Raw genomic sequence first — 14,007 nt, 5'->3', positions numbered from 1 at the left:
TTATAACTCAAAATCCAAAACTAGGCATTTATTTTTTGTTTATAATTTAATCATAAAGATGAATTATACTGGTAGTGAATTCATTATTCATTTAAAAGGAGCAATATTTCTTCATAACTATGGAAATCTAAAATCCCATTCCCAGATTTCCACATGTAAAAAAATATTTCTAATGTTGGTTTTCATGGGTAAATCCTATAAATTCAAAAATTTTATTTCCATATCCTATGATTTCTAACGTTAAAAAAAGCATTATTTATTTCACTGCCATTATGGGCCTTTGCTATCACAAGGTAAAAATTAAATGTTGGCTGTAGGATATAATTTATGTATAGTCATAACACAAAAGGCAAAATGTGGAACTATTGTAAAGCTAAAGGAAAAGAAAAATAATATTGGTTCTAATGGATTTTTGATTGCCGGTCACAATATTCTTGCTTTCCATTTTCCTTGTGAAGTAAATGCTACTTTCTCAATGGGACACATGCATAGCTATAAGCAATAACAGTTAATGCTATATCCAATAATTACTTGATACAAGTTCCCTGACTAGCAGAATTGAATTTTAGTTTCTAATATGACTAATGTATGCTAATATGACTTAAATTACACAGAACTGAAAAATGGGTGCTTTTATGCTGTTAGAAAAACTATTGGTCTTAATTTCATAGAAAGAATTACTCCCATGTTCTAAAAATTCTGCAACAAAGGTGTTTATGTGCTGAATAGATTTTGTTTAAAAGGTAGCAATTTAAATATAAGATTTTAAGCTCATAGTTTAAGTGACATTTGCTGCAATCTGTAAAATATAATCACTCCTCTTTTGCTGAGTTAGCATACCAAATGAGGAACTGGAGATTTAATTCTATTTGGAAAAGGATTTGTCTTGTTTAGTCTATTCCTGTCTGATGTTTTGCAGTTTAAAATATCAATCTTAACAAAGAATCAATGTTTCTTAAATATTTATTAAAAAGTTGTCCAGTTTATCTTTTAAGCACCATTTCTTTGAATCATATTAATAGGAAAAAAATATTTCAGAGAGGCCTCCAGAGTAAATTCCAGAACATTCCTTGACAATACCTCCTGGGATTTAATAACTCCACTCACAGGAAAGTCCTACTTAGATTACCTACAAATCATTTGTGCTCCAACCTAAATACTTGTCCCCTGGTTGCATCTTCTATAGAAATTGAGAACCACTGGCCACTAGCTTTTTGAAAAATAACTTTTCAGGTACTTGAATCTCTTTGCTAAATTTATCTGAAGTCAATAAAAAAATCTATTTGTAAAAGTTGCCTGTTGAGGCCTCCTAGGCTTCCCCATATTATTAAAATAATTTTTCCTATATATGCAACAGAAATATACGTAGCTTTAAAATGTGCCTATCTTTTTGATGAAAAGATGAAAGCCTATCTTTTTATCACTGTTCAGAATGCTTGTTAGATAGATCCATGACTTTTACCTTCAAAGTAACGACTTCCAATTTCTTTGTGTAGTTTTGCTGTGGACATTTGTTCCCTCTGCCTCAGCCATTGCCATCTTCTTTTTATTACATGTTTCTTTCGGAATTCTCTCCTCTCCCATTTTTAGCCTTGTGTTTCCGGTAGAATGAACTCTATGATTAGCTCAGGGGTGGGCCCTTAAGGGCTCAAATCAATCATGATATTTTACCCCTCCCCATCCCACCGTACCATCAACACATTAATTAATTGATAAAAACGAGGCTACATGGCTCAACTCATGCCAGTGGCACATGAGTATATATTTCTGGGGCTTTTGTAAAGAAGCATTTTGTCCGTCTCCATAACAGGACCAGAAGAGATGCTCTCTTTTCTAAATGTTATGGAGTGAGCAGATGCTGTAGGGGCCTACACTATTGCTTCTGTGCGATTAGCCACACTGGAAATGAAGATGATAAGAGAGAGGGCAGACTCTAGAGAAAAGTATCATGGATCTGTTGATAGAGGTGCATTTGAAGCCTTCCCATGGGCTGTTCTGCTAAATTCAAACACAGATATAGCTTTGTTTATATAAATTTTGGATGCACATACATTTTTGTTTTTTAGGTCAGTATCAATTGATTTCTCTGTCACTTAAATAAAAGACTACTAATTCATAAAATATTCTGGTTAAACTTTTCTGGTTTTAAAAATTGTTTCATTGGTAAACCAGACCCACCTAGTAAGTGTTTGGGAAAACAAATATTAAAAAATATATGATCTCAAGATTAACTTCTCTAAATGCTAACAGTATTATTTCTGGGTAAAACTTTTTCTTTCTCTTCTAACTATAAATTTCTAAAAATAATAAGTGACTATGATAGAATTCTTCAAAAGAACAAACTTTAATCCTTCAAACATGCCAATCTTAAATTATTTGATATACTGAAGACCTTTATATGATTAGATGCAAATAAGAAAGCAATTAAGTCATTATTCATTAGTACTAATGAGCATGTTATTCAGGCTTATTTCTCAAGTAAAAGAAAATAAGTGACTATGAGAAAAGAGTGAAAACAGGATTAGAATCCTAAACACCAGTGGAACTGCAGCGCATGATGGGTATGGAAGGCTATACAAAACAGCTATCTGGGGTGGTGGGGCTCCTGGGGAAGGGAGTGGGAGGGAGACAATGTTCCATTCTATATTCTCTTGTACCTTCTAAATTTGAACAGGTACACTTACTACCCACGTAATAGTAAATGTTTTAAAAGCACAAAAAAATAACAACAATAGTTATATGTCAATTATATTTCAATAAAACTGAGGAAATAGTCACCTGCTACTTGCCATCATTTTGGGGAAATAAATTATTGAGAGTCAGGTTTGCATTTTCTAAGTTAATGAATTCTTCATACTATTTTGTCTTTTATAAATATTTTAAGCCTTCTTTCCTTTGTTCTCTGAAAGGTGTTTTGTTATCCCTCAAAGTATTTTTTTTCTTATTTTTCTCTAATTATGTTATTTCTGGAACAGTTCTTTATTCCAGTCATAATCTTCTGCTCTAAACCTTATCTACACAAACTTCAGCTTGCTTTTTCTTCATAAGACCTAGAGATAATTCCATGCTTTAAATTTATACACATCCACATTTTTTCTGCATTCATTTAAATGATGTTCCATAAATCTGGGACTATGCAATCTGCTGATGGATTTTATGGCTAGCGCTCATGAGATTGACTTTGACCAATTTATTTCAAATATTACAAATATGTATCATCATTTATTTATCTGGCAAACATGTATTATCTCTTTTATTACTGGCATTGTCTTTGACATTGCAGATATAATTACAAATGATCAAGTAATTTTCACTTGTTAATATTGAATTAATGTACATTATACAGAAACATTCTTAAGAACTTTTGCCATTATCTAAAATCAGGATGTGTGAACTTTAAACAGCAGTGACACTATCCTTTATTTCATTTGCATCCTTGCAGCAAAATCTAGAAGAATATTTTGAAAAAAAAAGATATTGGAAATGAAAGCATCTGGAGATAGTTTGTGGTTGAATTTAGAATTGCTTGAAAAAATGCTGCATCCTGATGTTGCATATTGGAGGTACACTTCTTTGCTTGAACTTTAAGCAGGAAGTTCTTATAGGGAATTTGTTCCTCTGGAGAAAGTATTCCATCCCATTGTCTCATCCTTTACAAAAGATTGTCTTGAAAATGCAGTCATCAAAGAAATGAGTTTTCAGGTTAAAGAAACCCTCTAATGTAAGGGTTCAATGTACTTGATCATAATTTTTACCTATGGTTTGTGGAAAATAGAGATTTACCAAGAACCCCTATGATTCTTATGATCACACTGTTTTTGGAAACACTATGCTGGAGAAGCATAAGACTGACTAGACTAACTGCCTTCAGTTTTTTATTAAATTTATCAACTTTAAATCTACTTAGAAGTAGAAATGATAAATTTCAAGATTGTCCTATCATTTACATTTCTGCAGCCCCATTTCAAAAACCAAGGTGAAATTATTTTTCATCCCATGCAATTTAAATTATAACCAATTTTCATGTATAAGAAAATGCAGGATACTGAATACTACCTTATATAGATAATGCTTAGTTTTCTTTATAATTGTAGTATCTCAGATATCATTAAATTTAGTCCTTATATCAATGCATTTGAAAAATGTACCCATCATCTTCTTTATTATGCTTTCTGGTCTCATTGATCTTTTGTAATTACATTCCTTGAGAGTACTTTTCACATATCATATCAAGCTCATGCACAAGCATCAATATTCCAAATTTCCATATAGTGTGTTTCCATAAATATCTTCCATTAAAATTAACCTTGTATGCTTCACTGCACACTCTTTTTACTCTGATGTATGTTATCTGCCATATTTCTACTTCTGAATTTAATAAAATACAAATCTTTTTTTTAATTGAAGTCTATTTCAAACTTTTTCAATAGTCTTCTATTTTTCTATATCAAGGACTGTGATTTTCTTTCTATGTAGAATCCTTCACTTTTCTCTATACCCTGGTTTCAAAAGCCACCCCTTACATTCTTCGGAAAATTCTGACAGACTCATAAATTTGGTAAATAAAATTATGAATATTGTAAAAATTTCATCATTCTTATAGCCAAATAAAGCTTTCAGATTATTTGCACACAGTAGCCACCCAACATATTTTTGCAGAATGAATAAATTATGTCTATATAAATTTTAGTATCTTTTTATAGTTCTCCTATTGTTAGTCTTCACTCTATCAGTAAATAATAACTGAGCTCAATCCTTTCTTAATTCTCATTTATGTAACTATCTGCTTTCTGGGATACCCTGACTTTTAGTTTGACTTACATGATGCAGAAGAACTTTTATCTATTGTAAAAAGTAAAGATATACACAAAGGATTCATTTTAAAATGTTAAATGAATACAACTTTGCTAAATAAATTTTATCATATACCTTGGAAACCAGCTATAAAGAATTTAAGTGCCCCTAATTAATTTACTTATGCAAATGGAGCTAATAGCCACTTTCAAGTTATGCAATATATATAAAATATCTTTCAATGCTTTTACAGTGAAAACACTCAAAAACTGGTAGCTGCAGTCATTAAATGGATTGATCTTCAGTGTATAGGAAAAAAGTAGCAAGCATTTGTTTATTTGACAAAATATTTTTTGAATATACAATAAAGGACAAAGATTGAGTTGTTGAAAGACTGATTCACTGAACCATCACATTTTGTAGTATAATTCACATAAAAGATATGAAATGCTTCAAATCTGCAGTGATCTGAATGTTTGTGCTACCCTCCTCCAAATTTATATGCTGAAATCCTCACCCTCAAAGTGGTGGTACATATAGGTGGGGCTTCTGGGAGGTGTTTATGCTTGAGTGCGAACCTTCATGAAAGAGATTAGCTCTCTTATAAAAGAGACTCCACAGAGAGTGGAGAGAGAGAGAGAAACAGAGTATGAGAAGGGGGAGGGGTAGAGAGAGAGAGGGAGGCACAGAATCCAAAGCAGGCTCTAGGCCCTGAGCTGTCAGCACAGAGCCCTACGCTGGGCTTGAACTTACAAACCACGAGATCATGACCTGAGCCGAAGTCAGAGGCTTAATTGACTGGGACACCCAGGTGTCCCTCAAACACCACAGTTTTGAAAATATTTTGTGTTGCTTTAAAATGAATTGTTATTGCGTTTTGCTTTTAAAGTTTTGTTTATTTGTTTTTGAGAGAAAGAGAGAGAGAGAGAGTATGAGTGGGGCAATGGCAGAGAGTGAGAAAGACAGAATCTGAAGCAGGCTCCAGGCTCTGAGCTGTCAGCACCTGATGCTTGGCTCAAACTCAAGGACCTGGAGATCATGACCTGAGCCGAAGTCTTATGCTTAACAGACTGAGCCACCCAGGCACCCCTTGAAGTTTGTTTTTAAATGTTGTACTCTGATTTATTATGTGGTTGTAAAAATCTATTTTTCTTTTTAGAAGTTGAGCTCTATATTTGGTCCAAATAAGAAATAAGCCAGGGGAGTCTGGATGGCTCAGTTGGTAAAGTGTCTGAATTTCGCTCAGGTCATGATCTCATGGTTTGTGGGCTCGAGCCCCATGTCTGGCTCTGCTGACAGTTTAGAGCCTGGAGCCTGCTTTGGATTCTGTGTGTGTCTCTCTCTCTGCCCCTCCCCACTCATACTCATGCTCTCTCTCTCAAAAATAAATAAACATTAAAAAAAGAAAAAAGAAAGTAGCCAGATATCACTTTTTTCAGTATTGGAAAGATACATTGTGCTAAATTATGTTGTAGAAATTTACATATTCTTTGATGAGATTTAGAAAAATATGTGTTGAGACAGCTTATCTGAATTAAACTTGAAACAAGTTTTAAAAATATTTTATCAGTTTTTCAGTCTTTTAACTGCAATTGACCTGAGTATGGCTCATTGTGACACTGTGAATTAACTTTAACTACAGAATGCTCTAATTCTACGCAAAAGATAGTTTCAATATAAAATAAAATTTTATTAGCAGTGTAGACTGAATCAAAGTTTTGAGTCTTGAATCTAAGTGTTGTGTATGAAGTCTAAATTTTGAGTGTTAGTCAATATGTTGAATCTAGAAGAATGAAGATGCCATGGTTCAGTAGGTCTGTGTCTGAATCATTGTCGTCATTGTCACAAAATTGCTTTGCACATAAAGTTACTTATTCCAAAATATCTAATTTTATTCCTGTTGTTTTTTTACTTCCCCCACTTTATCCAATAGCAGATCTCACTGACTCTATACCCCCAGTATATCTCAAATCTGTCCTCTTCCCAGTCCTACCACCCTGACAAGAGTTACAATCTTCTGCTGAAACAATAGCTTCACAACTGGTATTCTTGCCTTTATCATTTATTCTCTATTCATCTGTTACTATAGAAAGCTCTGTTGTTACTTTTTCAAAGTCTCCAGTGACTTTCTAACACACTTAGACTCAAATACAACTGCCTTCTCTACAATTTGCAATGCCCTACATGATCTTCCCACACTAACCCTGACATTGTCATTTTGTGCCTCTCTCCTGGGCACCAATTACATGTCAGGTACCTCAAATTTCTGACTATTCTTTCAATGCATTTTGTTTGCTCTTGCTTAAAGCCTTTGTTCCAGGTATTTCTTCTTCCTTGAATGGTTTATCTCCTTAAAGTCCTTCTTAGCACTTAAAGTCCTTCTTAGCATTCAGAGCTCAATTTAAACTCTATCGTCTAAACCAAGAAGACAAACATTCCCTAACCTCTGAATCTAAAGTAGCCACTAAGTCATTTTATAAAGCAACAGCAAATTTTATTATTCTGCATGTAATGTATTACCATCTGATATTTTTCTTATTACGTATTTAATATGTTTTATTTTCTCTACCCCTGAACCAGAATATGCACGCCCTGAAGGCAAGGCTCTAGTCTGTATGCAGGGCACTGTGTTCTCAGCATCTAAAACCATGAATAAATTAATGAAGAAAGTCAGTAAATGTACATGAGAATAAAATGAAAACAATTTAATACTGTTACATGTTACATCAATATTACTATTTTTCAGTATCTTTTATGTAATGAGGTTTAATAAAATTCGAGAACTGAAATACTAACATTCCTCAGTGAGAGTAGTTAAAGAAAAATATCTCAGGTTTAAATAGCGTATAATGTAATATAGACCCTTGTTGTTGCCGTGCTTTTCAAAATGCTAATTATTTCTTAGGTTTGGATGAATATGTTAGTTAAGAGTCTCCAGTTCATTTCTGAAGGAAACATTTTTCAAAAGTACAAAATATGTCAAACAATTAGAAACAACTGCTGTTACCCATTGCTTTAAATCTTAAAGATTCTTTGAAGTTGTCCCTTAGGAAAAAAGTTTGTATTTTCAAACATAAAAATATGTTTCAAAGCATCATCTTTTCTGTCTACAACAGCATCAAGGTAGTTCTCATTTGGTTTAAAACACTGTAGTGGCATTCCCCTGCTTTATAGTAATATTTATGTTACAAAGACATGTGCTCAAATAGCTAAGTTCTCAGAATATTTGCTGGAAGCCCTGTGTCCATTAACATTTTATGGATGGGATGGACAAGTTTCAGTAGCTGATGTGTAGAATTACTATTCCATCAGACATGGAATAGTAATAATAATAGTAATAATTATTAGCAGTAGGACAGGACATTGTCTAAAAAAGTGTTCCCTTTAAAGCATGCTCCTCGTCTGTAAGGAAATACTAGAGTCAAGTATGGTATATAGAAAAATAAAAATCTCTGAAAATCATAGGTAATAAGTGCAGTTCCTTTTTAATGTTTATTTTTCAGAGAGAGTGAGCACAAGCAGGGGAGGGGCAGAGAGAGAGGGAGACACAGAATCTGAAGCAGGCCCCAGAATCTGAGCTATCAGCATAGAACCTGACACGGGGCTCAAACTCATGAACTGTGAGATCACGACCTGATCCCAAGTCAGAGTCTTAACTGACTGAGCCACCCAGGCGCGCTGAGAAGTGTAGTTCCTGATGTAAGATGAAACATGCCTATAGAAGACATTTCTGGTCTAGAATGGCATTTTTTTCAGAACAGGCAATAGAAAAAATAATTTATATTAGTGAAAACATTTGAAAGTATGTAGACCAGTATCTACTGCCAGGAAAGACCAGCAATGTTTTCATTCTACTATTTTAATTAATTTAATTATATTTTGTGAAGTTCAATGCACAGTCAGTTATAACTAGTTATTCCTAGAATCTTAATCACATATATTTTGGAATGATCCCACTACTGTAAGAGCAAGAGAAGTATATGATTGAAGAAGGAATTGGCCCTGCTAATTGGTGTTCAAAAACGGTTTGTCACTCAAATTTAAGCTATCTGTGAATTTCACCAATTTAGAATACTTATAACCATTTTTTTCTTTTTTTTTTTTTTACCCTTGTAACATAGCTTTTAGCTACATGCTTCCTATTAGTTATACTCTTCACTTTATCCCAACTTCATTCATGAATAAAGGAAAGGAGACATGCTCTACGATTTACCTGAAAGGCAATTTTCTTGTTCCTCCATGAGCATCCTTTTATGTACATATACACATGTATACATATTCCCTTATACACACATCTCTGCGGTATAATATTTATCATGAAGAGGCAGGAAATCAAGTAGTAGTTTCCACAATAACCATATTTTGCCCAAAATATAGATGCAAATTGAAAATTTAAATCACTACCATTAATGTTTGAAGTCTGACATTTCCTTCTGTGTGAGGTAGCATGGACGGGACCACTGCAGTCCTTTCCACGAAATACTCAACTTTTTATTTATGACCAGCATTGATATATGCACAGTCTGGTTTGTTTAAAACTCTTTCAGTTAGATTTACTTAATTCCAGAAATGTCTATTCAAGCAAAACCTTCCTTCTCTGACCCAAACTCCTGCTCACCAGAATTGGATATCTGTTGTTTATAATTTCTACCTTTCCCAACCAAATTTTCTATAAGATTTTTTTTCCTTGAGTCTTAAAACCTGACTTTAGCTTTCTGTTAGATACATGCTTTATATGTTAACATATAAGAAACTTGACTATCAATGTCTATCATGGTTTAATTGTAATTTTCTTTCTTTCTTGATTATTTAAAAGAAATTTCCAAGATATATTTTTTTCTTTCTTAGTGGCTCTCTATTAAGAAGGACATGCCTTGAAATCACTGACAGATTAGATGAATTAAAAGGCAACAATATCAATGGCCTGTTCGGATCCTTTGCATCTTAATCTCCCTTTCTTGATCTTGACAAAAAAACATGGACAATCCAGGAATTCATTGGAAGTTCTGTGTCCATACGTTTTACTTAGAAAAATTTTACATAGTAAATATTATGTTCAAGTGCTATACAAATATATCTATGTAATTCTTCATGATAAAACAGTAACTTAGATGTCCTTAAATCCATTCTGAACAGTCAATCTCACAAACTGGTAGTAGGACCTCAAAGTCTGCTCATAGTAGATTCTGAAGGATAGATTCTGTATCTAAACTATGTGCATTCAAATTCCAAGTCCATCTATTTAACTAGCTAAATGAGTTTGGGCAAGTAAGTACTCTGACTTTCAATTTTTCTCTTTTTCCCTTGGCAAATAGTTACATGTAACTTACTGTTTTATCATGAAGAATTACCTAGATATATTTGTAAAGCACTTGAACGCGATATTTACTACGTAAAATTTTGGTACGTAAAACATATGGACACAAACTTCCAGTGAATTCCTAGATTGTTGAAGTTTTTTGCAATATCAAGAAAGGGAGATGAAGATGGAAAGAATCCAAGCAGGCCATTGCTATTTTTGCCTTTTAATTCATCAAATGTAAGATGTCATTGATTTCAAGGTATGTCCTTCTTAATAGAAAGTCACTAAGAAAGAAAAAAAAATATGTTGAAATTTCTTTAAAATCATCAAGAAAGAAAGAAAATTACAATTAAACCATGATAGACATTGATAGTCAAGTTTCTTACATGTTACATGTAAAGCAAAACAAAACAAAAAAATTACACCTCAACAATCATGAAATACTATTGGGAGGTAGAGTGTTTAGGGAAAACTCTACTTTATGCTCCTAGACTCTCCCTAAGATGCTATAGTTGTTCACAATCCAAGGTAAATCCACAGAAGACTACATTATTATGCCTACAACTGCTCTCCATTATAAACATCTCCACCTTCACCCCAGAAGTGAGAAAGGGGAGGAGCATTTTATGTTTTTTGCTTGTTTGTTTTGATGACCACATCTCAAATAATTAGGCTTTTGACTTACTTCCTCAGTAAATTGTTTATTCATTTAGCAATCATTTACACATCTTATGCCACCACTATCTAAAGCTAGTGATACAAATATCCATAATCTAAGAAAACATCATTTTGTTACATACTATATTATATACTTGTACATAAAGTACAAGCCAGATTTTGATAACACAAAAGGAGGAGAAAAACAACCTATAGCAAAATATTAAAATAGACCAAGTCTGTATCCACATTTTAGTTTCTAGAAAACAGTTTTTTAAGAAAGTATTAAAAGTTATTTTCAGACTATCATTGTTTTGATATATTTTCTTAAGTAATTGTAAAGTCAGATGGTTTTTATTCCATAGGTTCAGATAAAACATTTTTGGTCCTCATAAAGTCTCAATTTGAAAAAAAAAAAAAAACCTCTATTCTACATATTGTTACACTAGATTTTTGTTTTTTACCATACTCAATATTTTGTTATCCAAAGCTGGTACCTTTTCTCAAAAAGTTTTTACGTACACTATGTCTTTAATTTTTATAATCATGTAGATTATAATCCTGTAGTAGATACAATTTATTATCCTTGTTTTCATTCTTGAGGAAACTGACTATTAGACAGATAAAGATATTGATGCACAGTCATAGAACTTGTAAATGGCAAAGCCAGAACTTCTTCTAGCCCTTTTATTTCATATCAGGGCTGATCCCATGGTGAAAACTTGATAAAAGTTTTCCTAGTTTACATGAAGATAAAGGTATAAATATGGTTTCATCCTCTATCATTCTTAAATAATGTTTACATGAATTTATTATGCTTGTCCAAGGAAATCGCAATGATTTTATAAACACCATGCGAAATCTTAATGGACAAGAGGTGCACACATTAACATACTCAACCTGCAGATGGATAATCTCAAAATGCTTGATCAAGGATAATCTAATTGCTGCTCTAAAACAAGCTGTGGAGCCTGTGATTTTTACTGCTATTGTCTAAGGTAGGTCTTTTCTAGGCTTCTTTAAGCTCTATTTTATGTACTGTGGTTCTATAGCCTGATTTTCCATTTACTAGGTTCATATAAAATCAATATTTATTTTATAGCACCTTGTACTTCAAAAGATTCAAAGTAAATCAATATGTAGGATTCAGTCCAGAAGAAGAGTAATTATGCAGTCCCCCAAACATTGCAGTTACTGCAGATTTGAAAGCTATAAATTGTCCATATCAAAGGAAAACTCACCTGGGTTATGCTAGTGCCTTTCTAAAATACAACTAAAGGTGATTTTATTTATTACTAAACTCTTGCAAAGAAAATCAGAATTGCTAAAAGGTCCAAGTTTTCAGTTTTGTTTTTAAGTGTGACTTTAGGGGAAAAGAAAATTAAAAAGAAGAGAGAGAGAGACAGAGAAAGAAAGAAAGAAAGAAAGAAAGAAAGAAAGAAAGAAAGAAAGAGAAAGAAATAAAGAATATCTAAAACTTCCACTCAAAGTTATTTTAGATAAGACATGTAATACCAAAAGGTTGTTTGCAGTGGAGTCATGAAATAGAATGTTAATTTTTATTTAGTTTTTTGAGTGTAGAATTATCACAATATAATTTCTTAAACCTAACGTTTTGCCTGTCAAATAACCAAGAGATAATTACTGCATTTTTAAGGACTATTTCTGAGAACAGAATAAGACATTATAATAAGAGCTGAGTCAAGTTGAGAGAATATTAAAGAATCATGGCTTTGGAATGAAGAAGAAAATATACTAAAAATATTACTGTTCTACACCCTAATACAAACATGTCACCATTTACCTTTGGAGGAATCCAGCTCACCTTTCAGCTATTTTTCTTCCTTCCTTCCTTCCTTCCTTCCTTCCTTCCTTCCTTCCTTCCTTCACTGTCAAATGCAATAATCTCTCCTTTTATAACATCTTCCCCCACCACCCCAGATTTCTAGAATTTAAATTGTCCCTGCCCTACCTTTACTTCAAAATCCTTGCTTTTATGATTTCCTGTATGCATACTCCTGAGGTCCATATTACCCAAATAGCACTTTTTATCTTCATTGTGCTCACTACAGTGGGATGGAGGTTCTATGGGCACCTCGGTCCCAGACTATACTTACTGAAATGTTTGGTGACACTTTTCAGGAAGTCCAAATGCACAACCCCTGACCCAAAATGCATGTAGTCAAATCTTTTTTGGAATTAATTTTTTTTCAGATTTTAGAAAGGGGATCTGATGCATAGGCTGTTAATTATGTTACATAATTAGAGTGTGTGGATTATCAACTATATAAAGAAAAGTAAGATTATGAATAGAGTGAAAAAGAATGATAAATAGTCTCAAGTCAATTTGGGTCAAGTTTTGCCACCAAATTAGCTCAGATGAGGTTGTTTTTCAAAGCTGTTTGGATTGGGAAGTGAAAATTAGTGATTGCTTGTCTCTTTGAGTAGATGGCTCTACACTAGCTGTCACTGCACATTATTCTCTACCCATTACTGTTTCATCCATAAGTGTTTTGCCTCAACTTTAGTAATCTACTCACTCCTCATGATCTTAGGACTGAATATTAGTAATTCTTTAGAAAACTTTCTTTATAGCATGAGAAGGGAAATGGAATTACATTTATTTGTATGTTAGAAAATGCATTGTTGTTTATAGTGGTGAAATATAACTTTTGTTATAAGCCATTAAAAATGTGATGTGTTCTGTAGATGAGAATAACTTAGCATAAGTTGAATGAGATAGCTAGAAAAGGAAACTTTGTATTAAAATTAAATATGAATAAAACAAAAGACATCTGCTTGAAAATAAATACATTATTTTTCTTAAGAACAAGAGAGCTTGCATTACTCATCATTTTTCAAATTGACAAATGTGAGAATGCCATGGGGTTTGAATGAAAAAGCTGAAACAAAAATGAGATCAATACGTTGAAAGTAGAAAGCCTAAATCCCCATATTATCAAGAGAACATAGAATAATCACTGTGTCATATTAATTATAAAAAAAATCCAGGAAGTTTAATTTCTAAATTTTCTTTTAAGGGCCACAGATCACAAGCTATGAGAATAATTAGTTGTATATTGGGGAATTTAGAGACATATGGTTATTTGGAATTTTAGATAACTCTGTACAGTACTAGTATAAACTTTTAGACACCATTTCCTCTGTGAGTTTCTTTGTATAAATCCAGAATCTGAAATTACCTTCTAAAATCTAAATAGCTCAATATGCAAAAAGGCTTTCTTTTGCTATCT

Source organism: Panthera leo, chromosome B1 (assembly GCF_018350215.1).
Source record: "Panthera leo isolate Ple1 chromosome B1, P.leo_Ple1_pat1.1, whole genome shotgun sequence".
Classification (NCBI taxonomy): Eukaryota; Metazoa; Chordata; class Mammalia; order Carnivora; family Felidae; genus Panthera; species Panthera leo.
Note: the sequence above shows the minus strand (reverse complement) of the source record.